The 23,412-nt window shown below is 39.8% G+C and overlaps 1 protein-coding gene and 1 long non-coding RNA gene across 2 annotated transcripts in view; both read left to right on the top strand.

The window, feature by feature from the left end:
• Window positions 1–23,412, top strand: part of Ahcyl2 (adenosylhomocysteinase like 2) — a 157,158-nt gene that overhangs the window by 32,286 nt on the left and 101,460 nt on the right. The window lies entirely within an intron of this gene.
• On the top strand, window positions 201–22,709 carry LOC127194436 (uncharacterized). The gene is made up of 3 exons (XR_007831253.1): window positions 201–668; window positions 21,607–21,694; window positions 21,786–22,709. It is a non-coding gene; the product is annotated as an uncharacterized LOC127194436 (long non-coding RNA).

The following is a 23,412-nucleotide window of genomic DNA, read 5'->3' as shown; positions in this document are numbered from 1 at the left end:
CTTTGCAAAGATTTGAGGCAATAGCACATAGAACCTTCCAGTTAGATACAAGCAAGTCTAGAGATCTTCAGAGAGCACCTCTCAGACCTGTCCTCGGACAAGGGGATATTTGTAGATCTTGAGGGGTTTTTTGTTGTTGTTGTTTGTTTTTGTTTTTAATTAGCTTTACATGGGACTTAACTTGAGGAAATAAATATATTTTATATATATTAGGTTTCTGCCAACCGTAAGATTCATTGGAAAATATACAAGGGTTTTAAGAAATTGTACACTAACCATCTGTTTTGTAATAGAGTAATCCAGAGGCTAGAGCAAGAAGTGTAGAGAATAGTTACAGAGAGTAGGACTTTGTTGTCACAGAGGAACTGGTGACATGTGTCTGACTAAAGCCTGGTTCCTGCTCTTTCCCACTTTGCCTCACATTTTGAATGAGAATGTCTATTGGTTATCCTGAGTGAGTCTCAGTACCCTGTGTCTGTATGTTGAGTGTGTGGGAGCAGATAATTTGTCTCTCTAATTCAGATCAAGAGGAATAGACTCCAGTAGCTGTGCCTGAGGAACTGCATCTGAGGAGCTCCAGCCACACCTGGACCTGATTTAGATATCGAGACACTGAACATCAAGCTGATGCCATAATGAGATGAGAATTTTGAAGGTCTTAGGAAAGGGTGAGTGTATTTTGCATGTGGAGGGAGTTGTTGGGGCCAGAGGGTGGTCTGTGGTAGTTTGACTGCAAAGTGGCCACTGCCAGTCTTTTCCTTTTTTTGCCGTTCAGAGATCGAGTTTGTTTCTCTCCTTGTTTTGAATGTGGTCTGGCTTTAGTGAGTCATTTAACTAATGGGATTTCATTTGTCGGAATTGCTGAGGCTAGATCATCAACTTCTCTGTGTGGGACTCGGAATTCTTTTTCTTGGAATAACTCACTCTCAGAACGCAGCTGTCATGCTGTGAGAAACCAAAGCCAGAGGAGAGGTACTTACTGATAGCACAGTGAACTACTAACAGCCAGCCAGCATTGACTGTGAGTGAGTGAGTGAGTGAGTGAGTGAGCGAGCACTCATCTTGCAAAGTCTGGTCATAGCCGACAGCACTTGGAGATGTACAGAGGCTCCAAATATTTAGTTCATGTTGAGACATCTCATCCAGGGTTAGAGATACAGCTCAGTGAATAAGAGCACTTGCTGCTCTTTGAGAGGACCTGGGTTTGATGCCCAGAACTTGCAGGTTTCCTCACACCTGTTTGTAACTTCAGTTCCAGGGAATCCTACCCTTTTTTTTAGCTTCCTGGTATGCTAGGCAGTCACATAGTATACAGAAATACTTGTAAGAAACACCTAAGTTTTAAATGTAAGTATACAATTAAAAAAAATCTAGTTCTGGGGCTGGAGAGATGGCTCAGTGGTTAAGAGCACTGTCTGCTCTTCAAAAGGACTTGGGTTCAATTCCCAGCAACCACATGACAGCTCACATTTGTCTGTAATTCCAGTTCCAAGGGATCTGACACCCCCCACACCAATGCACATAAAATAAAAAATTAAATAAATTATATTTTTAAAATTCCATTCAAGTTGCCTCCCTGAGGTTTCATTCATTGTGGATAAGAGATAAGCTGTCTCTCCTGTACCCTGATCCAATGTCCTTCCTACAAATCATGAGAGCAATAAAATGGCAACAAGTTATTTAGCACACCACTACATTTCAGGGTAATTTTTTTGTTGCTGTTTTTTTAAGAATTTATTTTTATTTTATGTGCGTTGGTGTTTTGCCCAAATGTATATCTGTGAGGTTGTCAGATCCCCTGGAACTGGAGTTACAGACAGTTGTAGCTTCCATGGGTGCTGGGAATTAAGCCTGGGTGTTCTGGAAGAATAGCCAGTGCTCTTAACCACTGAGCCATCTCTCCAGCCCCTGTTTGTTTTTTGTTTTTTGTTTTGAGACAGCGTCTCACTATGTAGCTTTTGTCCTGGAATTCACTCTGTAGACCAGACTGGCCTTGAACTCACAGAGAAATGCCTGCCTCCGAGTGTTGGGATTAAAGGTGTGCATCACCACACCTGGCTCAGTGGACTTATTTTTTAATAGCAGTAAATAAATAGAATGTTGTAGGACCGAATAGAAAATAATCTAGCTCTGTAGTTTATGAGAGACATATCTATGTATAAGGGGGGGGGGGGCGTAAGGAATCAGAGAAATTGGAAGTAAATGTGTAGAAAAGCCTATTCTTAAAAAAAAGTTGGTAAATCATATTAGTTGTAGAGAAAACTCATTTGGAGAAAAAGTCATTATTAGACCTAAAATATTAGGAAAAAATTAAATAAATAATTAAATAAGGAGGTTTTAAAAAAAGATTTACTTATTATTATGTATACAGTACTCTGCCTGCATGTACATCTGCAGGCCAGAAGAGGGCACCAGGTCTCATTATGGGTGTGAGCCACTATGTGGTTGCTGGGATTTGAACTTAGGACCTTTGGAAGAGCAGACAGTGCTCTTAACCTCTGAGCCATCTCTCCAGCCCAACATTAGGTTTTTCCCTTTGTTTCACATCACAATTGAGTTACCAGTACAGTTTGATCTTTCCCTCTGTTCACTTCCATGCAGCCATCTAGAGAAGCTGTTCCCAGATCCAATGGGGCTACTTTGCTCAGTGCCACATGGTTTGGGTTCTCATCTCTGAGTAGAGAGAAGAGGCATCATGCTGTTCTGAGTGCCACTTCACATCGCCTCTGCTGAGGACTTAGGGGTTCTCCTGCAGAATCCCAGATGCCCCTGTGCAGTCCTTGGCTCTCTACTGAGCATCCTGCAGACTCTGCCTTGGTTTCCCCAGACTCTTAATTCAATCTCCTCAACTAAGATAGCCCTCGGGGCTCCCTTCTCAAGGCCACAGGAGATAGCAGCTTTCACAGAACTCACTTCACTTTGTTACCTGTCTCTTAGAACTCACTGTCCTGTATTGCTTGTATACATTCTTTCTGTATGCATCTTTCAGGCAAGTATGGCCTGGAATTTGTAGCTCAAGTTGGCTTTAAACTTGTGGCAGTGCCTTTAACTTACTCAGCCTCTTGAATGCCGGGATTGTGGATGTGAGCCACTGCACCTCATTGGCTTTTCACAAATGTCCTTAAAATGCTTCATGATAAACATACCTGTGAAATGTGCATGCTTGTCAAAGGAAAGGCATGACTTTACTTTTTCTACACTTAAATTTCTTCAATCAGTTGAGAGATTGTTTTAGATTTCAAGTATTTTTAAGCCTGGCATGATCGAATATGCCTTTCATCCCAGCAGTCAGGAGGCAGAGGTTTGTACCTGGTCTATGTAGCAAGTTCCAGGCCTCCTAGGGCTACTTAGTGAGACCCTGCCTTTTCTTTTTTTCTTTCTTTTTTTTTTTTTCCTTTTAAGTATTTTCGGTTAATTCCTCTTGTTTTGATTTTTATTTACAAAACAAAGATTTAGTTTGTTCTGTGGTTATATAAGTAGAGAAATGCTTTTTGCAGTACAGGCCCTGGGGTTTGAACTAAACATTGCAACCTCATTTCTCATATTAGTTTCCAAATTACATCAGGTGGTCATTTTTGTTTTTCACTTTGAAAGTAGTCCATCTATTTCATTTAATTTGATCTTGTGACCTCATGGAAGAAACCTCCTAGGAATAGAATAAAGAAACTTTTTACATCCTGAGGCTTTTGAAAACAAAATGAAGATACAAATTTTTTTAAATTTAATATCTTTAAGCACTCCCACAATGCACTCATTTTCCCTAAAAAACAAAGCACTGTCCTTTAGTCTAGTTAATGTTTCTTTATAAATAATTGATTTCTAAGATTTCCTAATTTAAGAAGACTGTGTTCTAGTTGAATAATTTAAAGGAAAGTGATGAGACTATGAATTCTGTTAGTGGAATAATAAAGGAAGAAAGATATGGGATTGATTTTTGAGTAGAGTGATTGTGTGGTTTCAGATGAGGGAATTTGTTAGTCTTCTCAGTAGGGACATCTGACCAGAGTTGAAGAAACAAGTTTAGAATAATGGCAGCCTTCCTGGGATAATGTGATCCTTGTCTCTGGGAGGGTGAAAAGTCATATTTGAAGGATTCTATCTTGAGATTTTCCTGCTTACTTTCTCTTTTCTCCCCCTATGTTCAGTATACAGTTGTTGATTAATTGAAAAGGACAGTGAAGGTCTGGAGAGAATGGCTCAATGCTTAATAGCACTGCCCTTTTAGAAGACCTCGGTGGTTCACAAATGCCTGTAATTCCAGTTCCAGAGGATTAATACCCTCCTTTGGCCAAGGCACCTGCACACATGTAGTACATGCACAGCAACTAAGCAGGTGCACATGCACACACACAGACAATTACTTATTTAAAAAGAAAAGGAGAGAAATTTCTCTTCAAAATAGGAAAATCCAATTTACTAGTTTCTGGAGCTGTATTTTTTGCAAACTGGAAGCCAGTCTAACTTTTATAGTGCCATTTATAGGATTATATATCTAGGAAGGTCTGAAAAATTTGAATATCTCCAATATAAGGAGGAGATGTTTAAATGTCCTGCAACATAAAAATTAGAAGATATGGCACAGAGGGGTCCAGTGGCACTGGGGCCCTGATGAGGGTGGGGCTGTGGTTGTGTGCGTATGTGTATGGCTAGCACGGGCTCCTCACGGCTCAGCTCTCCTTTACGGTGGCTTTCCTCATATCTTTATGGCTCACAGTTTGGCGATGTTGCACACATGTATTCATAGCAACAGCTGTGGTTAGACCTATTTTATTTTTTTCCCCTCCTATTTGGGACTTCTTGAATTGTTCTTGTAGGAGCTCACCCGAGTTTGTTGAACTGAACTAAACTATAGGTTTTTGTTAGACAAACTGGGCAGAATTCAGAGCACAGAGACTCCTAATGGAGAATCTGAGAGGCAAAGAAACTAACAGATTTCTGTGTCCTGAAATGACCAGTTTCTCCTGCCCAGAACAGGAGGGAGTGTTTGCCACAGTCTTCCTGTTGTGTCATGGTGTGGGGCTTTGGGACTCTGAATATCCGGTTTTGGCAAGTTTTAATGAAAAGGAGAAAAGATCATCAGAGAAAGAACTTCAGTCCTTGGACTTAGTGCCAACCTCCCTCCTGAGGGAGATGCTCTTCCGGACCATGTAGAACCACAGATAGAGCAAGTAAGATACACTGTCAAGAGTGATACCAGGCCACATAAATGAAGATACTCAAGAAGCCCAGGCTACAGCCTGAAGCTTTCAAAATTTTTTTTCTTCAATTTTTGGAGTCTAAAGGAGGGAGGGACTGATATTAAGGTCATGCTTTGGGTGGCTGTCTATTTTGATTGACAGATTAAGTTATATAATGATTTAATCTACTGTATATGTTCTTTCCCATAATGCATTTGATTTCAATCATATGCATGTCCAATTATGCACAAGGCATAAGGTAGTAAATAAGAGGCTTATTCCTAAAAATTGAATTTGAGTGTTTTTGTTTTGTTGTTTGCTTGTTTGTTGTTTTAGGTTTTGATTTTTCAAGACAGTGTTTCTTTGTGTAGCCTTGGCTGTCCTAGAACTTGCTCTGTAGACCTTACTGGCTTCTAACTCAAGAGATCCACCTGCCTCTGCCTCCTGAGCACAGGGATTAAAGGTGTGTGCTGCCACTACCTCCTTTAATTCACAGGGAATCCAGTTTTACTTTACTATACATGCACCCAAAACCAGCCTAGGCTGGATCAGTCTTTCTTCTTTTGTACTGGACTTTTGAAGAGTACAATTGAGTAGAATCTAAGTTTGATAGTTGTTAAGTGGAGGAGAAACACTGTTGTTTGGAGTGGGGTGTATATACATAACACATGCAGGTCGGCGTCCCACCCTGCCAAGTGCATCGCTACTAGAAAAGGACTGTGCATGTAGCCCAATCAAAGGAGCCCCTGGTTACTAAACTGTTCCTATGCTTGCCTGCCTCCTGATAGGAAGGAAAGGCACATTGTTACATAATTTTACAAGTCTCATTAATATCTCACTTCCTAAGATACAACTAGACTTATATCCTCAGCCTTTATCATCATACCCAGATGAAAGTAACGTTATACAGCATTGAACAATTTATTCATGTGTGTGCGTGTGCGCATGAGTGGAATGGTGAAGGTCATAGAACATCTTTGTAAAGTTGGTTCTCAGACTCTACCTTTATATGGGTTTGGGGATGAAACTCAGATTAGGCTTGAATGGCAAATGCATTTACCTACTTAGCCATCTCACCACCCCTTTAACACAGTTATTTTAAAATAATCCTGTATACAAAATAAAGTTCAATGGTATGGAATTTTCCACTTGTGCTATTATATCCAGGCCTTTTCAGATTAGGGATACTAAACGTGTATTGAAAGAACTTCTAACATCAAGCATCCCTTGAAAGGACACTTTAGGGTTTTTTTGTTTTGTTTTGTTTTTTGGTTTTTTTTTTTTTTTTTTTTTTTGAGGGAGTCACACTTTGAGACAACTATTGCCCAACTATTTATATATGGGAAAGAGAAACACAGGCGTTATCACTGTTAAGCACAGCAGATTGCTCCGTGTTTAATCAATACAGGCTGTTTAACCTAATTAAGCAGTGCAACATCCAGACTCTAGACTTGAAGTGGGTGGTATAGCTGGTCCCGCCAAGCACTCAAGTGGGTGGTATAGCTGGTCCCGCCAAGCACTCAAGTGGGTGGTATAGCTGGTCCTAGTTCATGTACTTTTTAAAAGCATTTGCTGCACAGAGTTAAAAATGTTTGTTTTTTGTAATATTTATTTTTGGGTGTGGGTGCATGTGTAACATAGCTCATGTGTAGAAGTCAGAGGACAGCTTTTTTGTTTGTTTGTTTATGTATTTTTCAAGACGGGGTTTCTGTGTGCAACCCTGGCTATTCTGGACTAGCTTTTGTAGACCAGGCTGGCCTGGAACTCACAGAGATCCACCTGCTTCTGCCTCTGCCTCCTATGTGCTAGGATTAAGGGTGTGTGTCACCATGCCCGGCTGCAGAAGACAACTTTCAGGAGTGGATTCTCTTCTTCCTTCATGTGGGTCCCAGGAGTAGGTCCTGATGAACTCAGGCCATCAGGCTGGGCAGCAAAGCACCGTCACTGTGGAGCCATTGCACCAGCCCCCGGTTACCGTTTTCTGTAGACTATTGCTACTCTTCAAGGGACTAGGATTGACTTCAATCCTGGAAAAGAAGAACTAAAGAATTTTAGAAATAAAAATAACCTTTGAAGATAGCTGAGTCACAGAATTTAAGACTTTTACGATGTGGAAAGTACCTTAGCGTCCATCTAACCTAACCCTGCATTTTAAAAACAATTCTGACTAGTGTTTGGAGGAACAGCTTTCCATGGTTGGTTAATATCTCTCCCTCACTTCTCTCCTTTTCTTTCTGCCTGTTTTTATTCTTTCCGTTTTTTACCCTATTGGTCTTTACTGTGTGTGTGTGTGTTTTTTTTTTTTTTTTTTTTTTTTTTTTTTTTAAATTAATTATTTTGGGAGAGGCACACAGCTCATGTATGGAGCTCAGAGGACAACTTTCAGGAATGGGTTCTCTTCTCTTGTGTGGGTCCCAGGGATAGAATGCAGGTAGTCATCTTTTCAACTGTTACGTTATCTACCCAAAACATAATCCCAGCATAACTAACATCGATCATAGTGCCTTCAACACTCACAGTGCAGAGGCTGCAATGGCAGCTTGGCTTAAGAAAGCAGACTGCCCTTGCAGAAGGCCCAAGTTCAGTTCCCAGCATGCACATAGGCAGTTGCCAGCTCCCTGTGCCTCTAGCTCCAGGGAATCCAACACCAAGGGCAACTGCATGATTAGTGCACATACTTACACATACACATGCACACATGCACACTTAAAAATAAATCTTAAAAAAGAAACACTCAATAAAGGCAAAATATCAGAGGCAAAAGAGTACACCCAAATAGTTTTATATTTGAGCTATGAAATCAGTGTAAAAGAATTTGATAGATTTGTTTTCCAAAAACGAGTTGTTAAAAATGTAGGGCCTGGAGAGATGCTCTTCCAAAGGTCCTGAGTTCAATCCCAGCTACCATATGGTGGCTCACAACCATTTATAATAATATCTAATGCCCTCTTCTGGTGTACAGGTGTATATGCAGGCAGAACACTGTGTACATAGTAAATAAATAAATCTTTTTAAAAAATTGTATTATAACAGAACAGTTAGAAATTAGAATGGCAAGTAACATTTAATAAAGTAAAAACAACTGGTAAAATTGCTCTTACTTTTTAAATACATAGTTTTTATGTGCGTTGGTGTGTTGCCTACATGTATGTCTGTGTGAGGGTATCAGATCTAGAACTGGAATTACAGGCAATTGGAATAGAACTCAGTTCCCCTGGAAGAGCAGCCTGTGCTTTTAACTGCTAAGCTAAAAAACATTCCTTCTCAAGTCTCTGATGGAGTTGGAGACCAGGTAGCTTAGTTTTACAATGAAGCTTAGTTGTTGAGGGGTTAAGATGTTTTTAGGTCTAGATAGATGTTTCAAGTTGATAATGACAATATATGATGGAGATTGATTTACATTCAGAATTTTAGACACACCAAGATAGGAAAGATGTTTTCTTCAAGGTTGTCAAATGCAAATAGCCAAAACACTAAGAATGTAACATTTACATAATTCCCAACTGTCTCATGGTTCTTCTTACTATAAGTAGCTTATTGTATATATGTGTAAAAATATAAATGTATATGAAAAAATTAAAAATGTTTAATTAATAAAAAATAAAATAAATTAGAAATTAAAAAAAGAAAGGGGGAAAAAAACCAAAAAAAACTGAAATTCAAGTCTATCACTTTCCCTTCCTTCCTTCCTTCCCTCTGGCCCCTCCCACGTCCCTCTTCTCAAATTGATAGCCCCCTTTTCTTTGGTTATTCTTGTTACATGTGTGTATGCACAAATATATACAACACAGCCTGCTTAGTTTCTGTTGCTTGTTGCGTATGGTTTAGGCCTGACCACTCTGCACTTGACCATCTCCTAGCAACAGTCAGTAGTTGTCTGTAGTTAGTTGTCTGGGGCAGGACCCATAACACTTTCCCCCTCACATTAACAGGTTCGCTGATGTCACCATTGTTCTGCTCTTGCTTATGCAGTTTTTCTAGGAGAGACTGTTTAACAGCCAACCTCCGGGTATTCTGGCTTTTACAGTCTTTCTGCTCCTTCTTCAGAGATGTTCCCTGAGCCGTAGATGCAGGAGCCGTAATGAAGAAATCTCCTGGGGCTGGGCTTCCACAATCTGTTGAATGAGAAAGGGGGGATAAGGAACAAATAACACCAAGGTTGTTGGGAATCATATTATTTTGTTTTTACTAAATTTATACACAATGCATAATAAGTATGTATATATGCACATATATGTGTATATATAATATATATTAATATATACTTAAGGAAGATAAGCTACTTGGGCTAACAGTGCTCTCTACAAGAACCATAAATTAACAAAACCCGCTGTACCAAGCATGAAAAACCTCCTTCTGAATCAGGGTAGTCTAAATGACTTCTAAAACAATATAGATTATTGCTGAAATCCTTGGTTGCCTTTCAGGGCTTAAGGGTGGGCCCTTATTGCTGAAGACACGGTATACACAGGACACAGGACTATTCTTAAGAAAATCATTTGAGCCTTTATTTTATGAGCACGAATGTTTTGCCTGCTTGAATGCCTATGTACCATGTGTATGTAGGGCCTATGCAGGCCAGAAGAGGGCACTGGATTCTTTGTCACAGAGTTGCCATGTGGGTGCTGGGAATCTACTCTGGTCCTCTGTGTAGTAACCAGTGTTATTGACCATTGCATGGCTCTCCAGCTCCACCACTTGTTCTTTTAAAAAGGTTTATTTTTATTTTATGTTCATAGGTATTTTACCTGCATGTATGTCTGTACTGCTTGTGTGCCTGGTCCCTGTGAGGCCAGAAGAGGGTGGTGGATCCTCTGGAACTGGAGTTAAGGATGGTTGTAAGCCACAGTGGGTGCTAGGAATTGAACCTGGGTCCCTGGATCCCTGCTAGGGTAACCCGTGCTTTTAACTACTGAGCCATTTCCCCACACTCCTTAACTAACCTTGGGTCCCCCTTACTAACTAATCTTTGGGTCAATTGATTTGCAGATAGGAGAAATTGTAACCAGGTTTTCGTATCATGCATTTACTTCCAATCTTCATATGCTCTCCATTTGCTTTAAGATAAATGGAGGGACTCATAGTGTGGCCATGTAGATGAGGATGCGCATATGAAGAAAGGACATCCTCTTACATCTTCTGTTTCCTCTTCCTCATATCCAACTACAGCATGAGGGCCCTCAGTTTAGAACACTGGGGCTCTACCTCACAAGGTGACAGCTGCTGCACCCTGCTTCCCGCCACAGTTGCCTGGATTATTGGTATAAAGTTAAGGATTTTATCTCTAACCTCAATTATAATGTTATACTAAAAATTAATCGCTATTTAATAATATTGAAGCTATGCATATAATTTCTCTGGTGCCATTCATAAATGTATATTTTTTTGGTATGTTTGAAGCAGGATGCAAATAAATTTCAGTTATTTGATTTGTTTCTTTACACACTCTATTCACTGCAAATGAGTCATTTGCCTTGTAATTTCCCTAGATCTGAATTATACTGATTACATCTCAAGTGTTTTTTTGTTTGTGTGTTTGTTTTGTTTTAAGCAAAAAAAAGGTATTTATATTTAGAAGTTTGGTTGGATCTCTTCATAAGTACTTTCTTCCATTAGAAAGTACATAATGTCTGCCTGCCTCTTCTTCTGCAGTCAGTAGCTGTTGATCATTGCACATATCCATTAAATCATTTAGACTATAGAATGCTAATGTTCCACTTCGTGTTCTTTCTTTGCTTATAAGCCAAGTAGTTGTATAAAGAAAACTCTCCTCGTACCTACTGTTGAACATCCAGTGTAGTCCAAGTGGGCATGGCAGGTGAATGCTTCCTTCTTTCTTCTCCTTTTCAATAGTTTTCAAAAATAGTGACTTCATTGGCATTCTCCAGTGGTGACCACTTAGCTTTGCTTTGTTTAGGAGGGTTGGGTATCATTGTGAACTCCTGATTTAAACAATGTTGAAGTATGTTTCAGTCCAGTGCTGTTATTATTACACTTTATTTTGTCTCTTACAATTGTATGCATCGTCTTCTAGTATAGTAGGCTTGAAAATGAGGGCATGTCTCACTACGTTTGTGTCCTCAGAGCTTAGTCTTCAATAATGTTATTTTTTCTTTCCTGTTTTGCTTTGTTTTGTTTGCTTTGTTTTTTCAAAACAGGGTTTCTTTGTGCGTAACCCCTGTTGTCCTGGAACTCACTTTGTAGGCCAGTCTGGCCTCTAACTCACAGAGATCCACCTGCTCTGCCTCCCAAGTGCTTGGATTAAAGGCGTGCACCACCATGGCTGGCTGATAATGTTTATCAAATTAATGATTTGATGTTTTCAGCATTTCACAATGACTTCGTTTTGAGGATATGACAAAGAATGTCAGGGATGACTCTTCCTTCTTGATCTGAGGGGAGAAAGGATTACAAGTAAAGAAATACTTCATAAATATAAGGAAGACGATGCTTTTTAAAGAAGTGAATGCTAAGTAGGTTGATGGCACCTATAAACCCAGTTACCTGGAGTCCTTGAAACTCAAACGTTTAGAAAGTGTCCATATTAATTTAATTGCTACTAACGAGCTGACATAAGATGTTTTGTTCCATTGTTCCTAATGGATCTTTCATAGTAACTCTCCCTCCCCAAGTCAGCCTGTTTTTACTTTTCTTGCTATAACAAATAATATTTAAAGCTCCCTTTTCACTCCTAGTTATTTACTTCCTTAATATAGAAAAGCTTGTGTTCTGCACACCAGGGAATCTGGAGCCTTGCACAGGCTAGGTACATGCTCTACCACTGAGCTGTATTCCTAGCTCATTTTAGATGGCTAAAACAACAACAAAAATTAAAATTAAAGAAAACAAAACAAAACAAAAGAAACCCAAAACAAAACAAAACAAAATCCTTTCCAAGTTGATGTGGTTTTGTTTCTTTTTTAAGACAGGGTTTTTCTATGTAGCTCTGGCTGTCCTGGAACTCAATATATATGTCTTTTATAGTTGTTGTTATTTTGATTTGTTGAGACAGGGTTTCTCTGTGTAGCCCTAGAACTCACTATGTAGACCAGGCTGGTCACAAACTCACAGAGATCTGCCTGCCTCTGCCTCCCGAGTACTGGCTGGCAGTACTGTTAAAGGTGCAAGAGGGCCACCACCACCCAGCTGCAAAACTTCTTTTAGGTACATGCTGGGTACTGTTCTGAACCCTTTCACAAGGATGTGTGTTGTTTATTCTTGTCATAACACTGCAAAAGAGAGTAGGTAGGACTTTTAACATCTCCATGATATAGATGAAATTGCTGAGGCACAGACATTAAGGAATTTGGTCCAAGTAGGTATTTTGTTTGTTTGTTTACAAGGTGTTTAATTTTATATGGAAAAGTAAATATGGCTAAGCAGGTTGTTTTCTATGGAACAGGGAATGAAATCCAGACCTTGCATTTTGCTCTAAGCAAGTGTTCTACCACTAACAGTCTGCAAACCTAGAACCACCTCCCCTGCTTTTTCTGCAACATGGAGATCAAACCTAGAGCCTTCTGTGTGTGAGGCAAGTGCTGCACCACCGAGTCTCGTCCCTCAGCCTTCCTAGTCATCGTTTTATAGGTAATGGTCAGGAAGCAAAATGAAACCTTCATTTTCATTTTGCAGTGCTATTTGAACCAAGGTCTTGTGTATGCTAGTGTTCTGAACCATTGAATTATTTATAGCCTTAGCCCAAGAGAGACCTTTTTGTTGTTTTATTTTGAGATAGGGACTCATCTAGCTAGAATTCAAATTAGAAGTATTCCTGATCCTTCACCTACCAAGTGCTTGGAATGACAGGTGTAGACCACCATTCATCATAGAAACAGTACTCTTAAAAGCTGTACTGGTTAACCTCATTTCTTATATTGATACAGCAAAGCCATCTGCTAGGATTCTTTTCTTTGTGGAGCCTAACTTTTTGCATTAGGAACTTTTTCAGGGTTTTGTTTTAAGGCAGGGTCTCACTATGCAGCCCTGTCTGGCCTGGGACTTACTATGTAGACCAAGCTGCCATAGAAGTTGCAGAGATCTCCTTGACTCTATGTCTCCCAAATGATGGGGCGCAAGCTATACACCACTGCACTTGGCAGGAAGCTGAGGTTTAATTTTAACTTTATTTTATGTGTATGAATGTTTTGCCTGCGTGTCTGTGCACTGCTTTCATGCCTGATGCCCAAGGAACCCAGAAGAGGGCATTGTTTCCCTGGAACTGGAGTTAAGGATTGATTGTGCGCTACGATGTCATTGCTGGAAATTAATCCTAGGTTCTCTGGAAAACCAACTAGTGTTATTAACTGGTGAGCAGTCTCTCTAGTCCCTAGTAAACTAAGCTTTAATTGCTGAGGAAAAGTGATTAAAAAAATAAAAAGTAAGAACAGTGTTTAACTTATTATGATAAGTCATATTTTGTTGATTTCTCCAGATTGAGAAGTTGAAAAACTGTTAAAGCAAATATGAATTACTTCAACTAATATTGGAGTCTGGATGTTGGCATTGAAATATCCTGGGAGCCAGAGGGAGGATGTGTGAGTTCAGTACCAGCCTGATTAGTCAGTTACAGGCCAAAATCTGAAAGCTTTTTGAGCATCGTGTCAGTGGTTAGAAGGCGTTCAGATTTCAGATTTTATATTTGCATTAGGGTTGCTCAGCCTGCTAATATAGTTTCAGAAAAGAAATGATTTAGTTTGAATTAATTTAAGAGTATTAATTCACTCTTAGGAACTTAAATTACTGTCAGCGTGATTCATCATTCACTGTGTATGAAAAGCCTTCATCTTATTGTGTTGTTTAGTAGTAATGGAGAAGGTCACTTAAAGTGACATAGGATTCTCATTGTATGAATTTAGCCAGTCATTTTGTAAGAGAAGAATGGTTAGTTCACCTAGTCCTTTTTGGGAAACTGAATAGTTTGTTCTAGCTGAATTCAGATAGATGCTTAGTTGGTAGAACAATTACTTTCTGTGCACATGGTAAATGTTATTTATTTGGACACATTTGGCTTTTTCTATTTTATTCTTAATTGGGTTGACTGTATCCCTAAAAGCTGCTCTTTAGACTGGCAGCCAAAAAATCCCACATGTCTGAGAGAAGTGCCAGGAAACTGTTCGTGCTCCAAGTTCCCTAATCCTTAATTTTTAGAGGTCATTGAAATCACCATTCTCTAGAGGGTGGTAGTGTGTTTTGGTCTGTGGCATGGGGAAAAAATTAACACTTTGCTTGTCGTTCCTACTCAACTCTCCCACTCATAGCTGATAGTCCAACCAGTAGCCTGAGAGGAAGAGCAAAGCAGGACCAGTTGGGGAGGAGACCTCAGGTGGCAGCCATGAGTGCAGCAAAAACAGACTCTTGGGAAATAGGCTTCAGTGAGACAGTTCCTTTAATGGGGGAAGGGGGACAAAGACTTAACTTTTGGGGAAGTGGGTAGAGGCTTTTGGGGTGAGTGTACATCATTGGCCAAGGCCAAGGTTGGGCATGTCTTATTTGCATGAAGAGGACATGACCTTGTAAGGAGAAATTTTCACCTGTAACCTAGCCACCAGGCTATATGACTACTTCAAGGGTACTACTTGAGGGGCGTGTGCACCAGGACATGCAGGCCCAGGTCAGGCAGGGAACAGTCCTACTCCTACTGGTCTCAAGAGATTTTGGGGTTTGGGCATGCTTTCACCTCACTCTTGCTTCAGACTGCCCTCCCTAACCCCTCACCCTATCACATGGCTCTTCAGCCCCATAGTTAGTGACTTATGTATTATGTTTTTAACATGTCTTAACTAATTTAATTATTATAATTCTATGAGGTAGATGACCTATTAGGTATTTTTAAAGACTTATTTATTTATTATGTATACAGTGTTTTGCCAGGAGAGGGCACCAGATCTCATTATGTGGTTTCTGGGAATTGAACTCAGGACCTTTAGAAGAGCAGGTAGTGCTCTTAACCTCTGAGCCATTTCTCCAGCCCACCCTACCAGTTTTATACATTAAAAAAATTGAAGCTAATTAACCTGTCTCAAATTTTAAGTGGTAAGACTATGATTTAAACCCATCTGCGTCCCCAAGTCTTGTTCTTTCTCTTACACCGTACAGGTAGTCTACTATACTACTGCAGCTGTTAAACTAAACAGAGTAACTTCCTTTTAGTGTTTCAGTAAGATGGGGCAGATAATGGGATATGTAGGCATACTAAGAAGAGGGCACATCACAGGACTTAGGTCAGCTAAGTTGGAGTGTAGCTCTAAGAATGTGTGTGTGACAATTGTCTTTGTTGTAGTTTCCCAGTCTGTAAATGAAGATCACATTTGTCCATGTTTCCAATGGTGCATGTTTGTCTGTGTGAGCTTTGAAACTTGAAAATTTACTAATGTAAAAAAATTATACATTATGACTTATGGCACATCATGCGGCTTGGTGAATGGTATCATTTTTTTTTTTAAACCAAGGAACACTTAGTTGATCTTGGCAGTAGGCCATTGAAACTCAAAGAAATAGCATCTGTCAATCACAGCCATTTCTTGGAAGGAAGCATTGAAAAACGGCACAGCAGTTACTCTCCTTGACCTCTTTCTCTGAAAGGGAATTGGATTAGGCAAGCTGGTTTCATAATAGAGTAGAGCTTCTCTCTTGTCCCTGGGGAATTGAAGCTGAGAGCCAGACTTGTCTGTGAAGCCGGCACAATCTGGTTTTAAAGGATTTAACTAAATTCACTGTGATTAAGGTTTTATGAGGGATGCACATTGCAAAGCAGCAGCTTTCTAAATGCTGCATCTGAGTCAGCCCATGTCTTTAGATGGAGAGGAGAACACCTAGCAGGTTCAGGGAATGGTCCTCAGCAACCCAGTGTCTAAGCAGAACCTAGATACAGCCCAGGCCTCGTGTAGGCAGTGCTCGGTAGCCCTTCAGGTTTCAGTTTGTATGCTGACTCAAGGATTTTTTAATTACTGTACAGAAAGAGAACCATGTTGTGCACAGTGGCACAAGCCTTTATTCCTAGCATTGAGAAGGCAAGAAGCAGGAGCATTACTGCAGGTTTGAGGTCAGCCTAGGCTACATAGTAGCTCCAGGCCAGTCAGGACTACATAACATGACTTTGTCATGAAAAAATAAAGCCAACCTAAAGGTAAGCCCACAACACACAGCAGTAGTACAGTAAGTATATGACTAAGGACCCACCTGCAATCTCAGCTCTTGGGAGACAGAAGCAATTGGATCTCTGTTAGCTCAAAGTCAGCCTGGTTTTTGTAGAAAATCCAGGCCAGCCAAAGGTAAGTATATAGTGAGACCCAACTTTAAAGAAAAATCACAGTATTTCAATTATTACCTTAAAAATGAAGGCAGTATACTGTCAGAGAAACTACCAAAATGGTGGTTGTAATTACAGGCATGCTGGAGAGTTCCCCTATACCCTGGTAGAGCTCAGCCTTGTCTTTAATTAGGCTGGTCTTGCTTGATTCCTTTTTATAAAGAGTGGCTGTTCTTGCTAGGAGTTTTATGCAATGCAAAAGCCTTTGTGATGATTTTTAAATGGTTATTAATTAGCCTGACATCTTGGTGCAAGCCTTTACTCTCAGCTTGCAAGAGGCTGAGGCAGGATGATTGAAGTGGGTTTAAGGCCCACCTATCTACACAGTGTGACCCTGTCTCAAGAAGAACAAACGAAATAGGGCTGGAAAGATGTCTTAGTGGGTGAGAGTGCTTGTTCTGAAAGAATGAGGACCTGATTTCAAATCTCTAGTACTCATAAAAAGCTGGGGTATGGCTTCATATGCCTGTAACCCTCCCTGGCATTATGAGGAGGAAACAGGCAGAACCTGAGAGCCAACCAGTCAGCTTAACCTAGAACAGTGAGCTTCCAGTCAGTGAGACACCCTATCTCAAGACAGTTGCTATAGGATGGTAAGGGAAGACATTTACATCCTTCTCTGACCTCCTCGTGCTCATGTAGGGGTGGGTGAGTACACCTTCACACTTTAAGTCACCATACAAATACATGCACACAGACACACAAACACGTAAACAGTAGCAACAACAGCAACAAAACACCAGCAGGAGCAAGGGGAAACTCTGATTATCTTAAAATGGTTACTTAAAGACCCTTTTTAGTGGTTTGCCTCGTGGTACAGCCACAGAAAGCCAAGGCAATAGGATCTCAGGGTCAGAGCCATGTTAGTGCTCTCCGTGTGTGTGTGTGTGTGTGTGTGTGTGTGTGTGTGTGTGTCAAAAAAAGCAAACAATTTAAATAAATATTTTAGCACCATACTTATGAGAAAACAGTTAATTGACAGTAGAAAATCGAGGACATGATGCACGGAGAAGAGAGACTGTAGGGAGGTAGTAAGAAGCCACCAGATAGCAGAGCACCATTATGTACCATCAGTCACAGACTTTCCCTCTCAAATTCTTTCTCACAAAGTCAGAACATAGAAAGGAAGATAAATTTGTCCTCAGATATATGTTGCCTTCAATGGACTTTTTCAGCTCTCTGGAGTAACTTGCTCAGTTGATTAAAAAAAAAATGCCTAGGACTTATTACTGTGGAAAGGATAACCGTCTTACACCTCAATTTCACTGAAAAAGTATAAGGCAGTACTAGCGATTTAAAAGAATGCTCAATAGGCTTTGAAACTAAGCTTACAAAAGAGAAGAACATGTATTTATTTATTTAATGTGCTCAGTTTGAGCTCTTACCCTTGCTTGGTTAGTTAAGAGTTGAATACATTAGTTTATACCCCATCCCCAAGATTTAGTATATTTCAGCCTGACTGAAATGAGTGATTAATTTGTCAAAGCTCCGTATATATTTGCTTCCTGTCTTAGCTCAGTCACCTGTATTACCTGTTGTGTCTTTACTACAAAGTGAGGTGGTTGGGATGTATAAGGCAAAAAGGCTTATGGAAGTATAAAGAGGGCTAAGATGGTTCAGAGGTTAAGAGCACTGACTGCTCTTCCTGGGGTCCTGCGCTCACAGCCATCTATAATGTGATCTGATGCCCTCTTCTGGCCTGCATGTGTATATGCAAACAGAGCACTGTATACATAATAAATAATTTTTTTTGTAGTGTTTGTGTACTCTTGGTTGTGGAGGTGTCAGGGGTGTCACAGGTGCCTGTGAGTCCTTTGCACTTAAGATGCTTAACTTTGAGATGAACTCCATCTTAAAACCTCCCTGAGTTGTACATGCTATTAAAATTAGAGGTACAGAAAAAAGCTAGGACAGATAAGCCTCCAACAGAAGCCCCAGTGCCCTGCCTTGGAAACCAGTAAGCTAGCTGCACAGGAACATGAGGTACTGGTGTGACAGCAGGCTCAGAGTTTGGGAAATAGGAGGTTGAGAGTGCTTTTGTCTTGGCAATTTCCTGTGCAGTGCTAGAAGTTGCTGTAGAGCTCTGGACTGAAGCTCAGAGGTTATGCTATAAGTGGTAGTGCATGCCTTTAATCTCAATGCTTGGGAGGCAGACACAACAGCTATCTCTAAGTTCAAGGACAGCCTAGTCTACATAGTGAGTTCCAGGACAGCCAGAACTACATAGTCAGACCTGTCAACAACAACAACAACAAAAGCAAAGAAACAACAACAAAGGCTCAGGAAAGGATTCTGTTCCTATTGTTCACAGTGTGTTACACCCTCTTCTCTTTCTTCCCTCTCTCCCTCCTCTTTCTTATCTTTTTCTATGTATTTACTTTATTTTTTGAGGTGGAATCTTCCAGTGTTTCCCAGAATGGCCTCTGATTCCTGAACAGGGGCTCCAGGTGTAGCATGGCTTTACTTTTTTAAAAGATGAAAAAATATTTAAGAAAGATGTTTTTATGCATGAAAGTATTTTTGTGTTTGGTAAGGTGATTTGGAGCTGTTACAACCAGTACCTGCTGAATAGTATGACAGTCATTTCCCATACAGTGAGAAGAAACAAGGAAGAAGTAAGTCTGAGTTTTGATTTGCTAGGAAAGATGCTAATCTTACTGGGGCAGGTGGCAATGGTTATAATCTCTTCTGCTGGCATGAGAAGAAAATCTTGAATTCTTCCCCTACCTCCACCCCCTCTATCAAAGGAATGGAGAGTTCACCAGTGGGGACACCCTTTTTTATCTCTTGGTGGATATATAAGGAAATATAGGCTATTTTCTTTTTGATGTTTTTGAGAGGTGGGGGAGGGATAAGTCAGTCTGTCCTATCTATTTAACTAAATATTTCAAGAAAAGAGTCAGAAGTACAGGCTAAATCCCCACTAATCTGTCAGAGTTCACTCTATTTGATTAGGAGCTGTCTCCATCTACTGGTCACAGACCACTTGCTGTTTTATGCAGTATGTGCTTTCCCCTTCTTCCCTTTGGTGATTGACAGTTGCGTAGCTAGGTTCTCAGTGGCTAAGTACTATAACTTTATGTAGCTTTTCCTGGAAGTTGTAGAAGACCAATAGAAACTTCTTACTAAAACTGGCTAGTGAGATAATTTCAGAGAGAGCAGTGCAAAGCGCTTCAAGAAATAAACCAAAAAGCTGAACTCTGATGAGTGCTTCGTTTGCACTGTATGTTTGATATGTCCAATTTCTTATGTCCATTTAGAAAGGATTGTCGTTGTCATTACTGAATCACACAATTTCAAGAGAGAGGGCCTTGCTGGGCGTGATGGCATGAACCTGTCCTTGTGGCATCCCAGAGGGAGAGGCAGGAAAGTCGGAACAGCTTTCAGCTATGTCATGAGTAAAATGACAGCCAGGGCTGGATAAGGTCTTCTCTCAAAAGTACACAACGCTGACTCTGGCCGATTGGCAGCAATGTTATTTTAGGTGTTTCAGGCTTCATTGTAAATGTTCAACTAGTGTCATACAAATGTAGCCTTAGGTAATACACAAATACCTTTATTTATGGAATCTGAAATTTGGATTTGCTCTAATTGCCATGTGCCAGATACATTGTTCCTTTATTTTATATTTTTCAGCTATTAAAAAAAGAAAGAAATCAAACATATACCATTATTTGTCCTTTTGTGTCCTTCTTTCTTTCCCTCCTCCACACATGCATACACATACATATGTAGAAACTTTTCTTAGCTTTTGAATTATATATAAAATAGGCATTATGGGGGAAAATACAGGGGCTGAGGAGATGGCTCAGAAGTTAAGGGCACTGGCTGCTTTTGAGACAGCCCAATTTGATTCCCAGCACCCACATGGAGGCTCGAAGTATTTCATAGCTCCAGTTCTAAGAAGTCCTGAATCTTCTTCTGACTAAGGCACTAGACACACATGGTGCACAGACAAGCATGAAGCCCACGTACCCATACATATAAACTAGTGAAATGGCTAAAAGATTCATTAGAGTCGGGAAGATGGTTCTGAAATAAAAGTGTGTGCTGTGCAAACCTCAATCATGAGCATGATCCTCAGAATCCATGGTGGGAAAAGAGAACTGAGGCGTGGAAGTTGTCTTTTGACTTGCACACTATAAAAAACAGATTAGTAGTGTTCACCAGAGTTAAGGTAACATAATTCATTTTAAGGAATACCTGTGTTTCTCCAATTTTAATATATTTGAAATTGGTATGTCAATTTAATTGCTTACACTTTTCCTTATTGTGCAGATTTTGCTCTTGTTCCTCCTCTAAATCCTTCCCTACATTTATAGCATATGATGTCTTCATTGATCCATTCCTTTGACCTACCTTCATCATTTACACATGAGCTTAGCAGTGAAGACATTTGAGGCTCTTTCCTTATGCTTCAACGGTGGTATGTCACGTGTTTCCCAAATACACTGGTCAACATTCTTTGCCTTTGCTCTGGAATCTCCCTGGCTGGAATCTCCTCTTTGTCTCCTGGATCCTGTCAATTTGTATCCATTTTGAGAGTCACTACCATTCCCTACTGTGATGTGTTTTCTATTCATTATTACACCATGTTGTAAATGTATATTTTAAAGTCTCTGGCCAGCAAGATGGCTTAGTGGATAAAGGCACATTGCTACCAAAACCAGTGAGCTGAGTTTCATCCCTAGGAGTCACAAGATGAAAAGAGAGAGCTGTTCTGCATGTTGTTTTCTGACCTCCACATGCCTGCTGCCCTCCCTCCCGCCCTCCCTCCCCTTTCTGTATACAAACATGCACACTGTACATAGTGAAATAAATCAAAAGTCTTTCAGAAAAAATTGTGAGTTGCTTGAGGATATTTAATAAACATTTATTAAACTGAAGAAACTAATTAATGATTAGATTAATGAAGTCTATTAGTATAGTTATGGAAGAAGGAGAAAAGTGTGAAGGAAGGTTTAGCAAGGAAATACTGTAGATGTAGTCCAATAGAGGGGGAAACACCTGTGAATTATGAAAGTTATCAGCATGCTATTTAAATTCTTGATGGCTAAGACATGTACAATATTAATCTATCTGGAAAATTAACATTGGGACATAATTCTACTTTTGTTTCAGAGGTTCAAGAGGAGATACAAGAGATCTGACAGGAGAAAAATAACTAAATAAATGAAACCCCAGAGGGCAGGAGAGACAGTAATGGCAGGTAAACTTGGTTTGAGCTTGAAATGTGATCTGATAGTCCAAGAAAAGCTAGTCCTATTCTGAGCAGCTAACAAAGAGGAATTGTGTCACAGGTTAGGGAGCCAGCAGGAGCCCACTGGGAACATTACGGTTGGCACTGTGTCAGCATGACAGAAACAGATGGTGGTGGCTCTGAGAGCAGTTGCAGTGCTGAAAGAATATTCAGACACATCCAGGAAGGTAAGTTAGAAAATGAAGCACACCGTGTTGACTGAATTCTGGCAATTCTTAAGGCCCAGGAGAGGACACTCTCAAATATCTAGACTGTTAACATTAGAGCAAGAGAAACAGTACAGGCCATTTTGTCCTTGAACTTGCAGAACTCCGCCTGCCTCAGCCTCCCAAGTGCTGGGATTAAAGGTGTGCACCACCACACCTGCCTTAAAGAACTTTATAAGAACATGAAACTAAGGGCAGGTAAATCTCCCCCAAAGAGATGCCCCATATCATTGCTTTTTATAATTCTGCTGCTGTCACCTCTTTGGACACTTTACAGTGTGGCACCTGTAAGGCCTCATGTTAGGATAATGAAGTGCTTTTCCTGGAGAAATGGTTGAGAAACATTTTGGGAGCTGGAGAGATGGCTCCACCGTTGAAGGCTAGGCTTACAACCAAAAATAGGAGGAACATTTTGGTCTCATGGACAGTTTTCCTAGAAAGTAAGCTATAGCAGTTTGGTTTAATCTTTGTAAACATTATATTAGCCGCCATATACAGCAGGGCACATGGTTCTTGAGGGTCTGAAATAAAACCACTGGCCAGTTAAGTCATAGGCTTTATGCATTTGAACTTGTCCCAGTAGTTTAAGAACTTTAATTATTTTCATAACATTTTGTAATAGATAGTAGTAGAAATAGGTCAAATGTCAACTTTTAAAGAAAGGAAATGGTATCTACATTCAGGATTTTAGACACACCAAGATGGGAAAGATGTCTTCAAGGCTGCCAAGTACAAACAGCCATAACACTTTGAATGTAACATTTATATAATTCCTGATTGTGCAATGGTTCTTCTTGCTATAGGTAGTTTATTGGATATATGTGTAATAATATAAATATATATGTAAAAATTAAAAATGTTTAATTAATTAAAAAAAGAAAGAAAATGGTCCTATTTAAATGATTATTGCCTTTTACGGGATGACATTGCATGTATATTTGATTTTCCTTGTTAATAGTGATAAAAGAACCATTGAGATGTAATATGAATAAATTAATAAAATATTTAAAAAAAATAGTGATAAAGAAGCCTTGATCTGATAACGTATTTTCCAGGGTGTTTTAAATGCCAGAGAGAAGTGTTATTGCCTTGATTGCTGGCTGGTCTCTCAGTTATTTCTTAGTTCAAGATAGGACAAAGAGGACTGGAGAGATGGCTCAATAGGTCAGAGCATTGATTGCTCTCACAGAATCCCAGATTTAGTATGAAGCATTTGCTAGTCAGCTGACAACCACAGTAACTCAGTTCCAGGGGTTCTGACACCCTCTTCTGGCTTCCAAAGGCACTGCATGCATGTGGTATACCTTCATGCAGGTGAAACACCCATACACGTAAAATAAAAATAAATATAAGGATATAGCAAAGAAAAATATGATTATTAATTCACACATAAGTTCTATTTTCTGAGGCAAATATCTTTGAGTTTTAAACCAAGGGAACTCATACTTTTACAAAACAAAA

The sequence above is a fragment of the Acomys russatus genome, chromosome 10 (assembly GCF_903995435.1).
Source record: "Acomys russatus chromosome 10, mAcoRus1.1, whole genome shotgun sequence".
In the NCBI taxonomy this organism is placed as follows: Eukaryota; Metazoa; Chordata; class Mammalia; order Rodentia; family Muridae; genus Acomys; species Acomys russatus.
The sequence above is the reverse complement of the archived record's forward strand: the minus strand, read 5'-3'. Positions and strand labels throughout refer to the sequence as shown.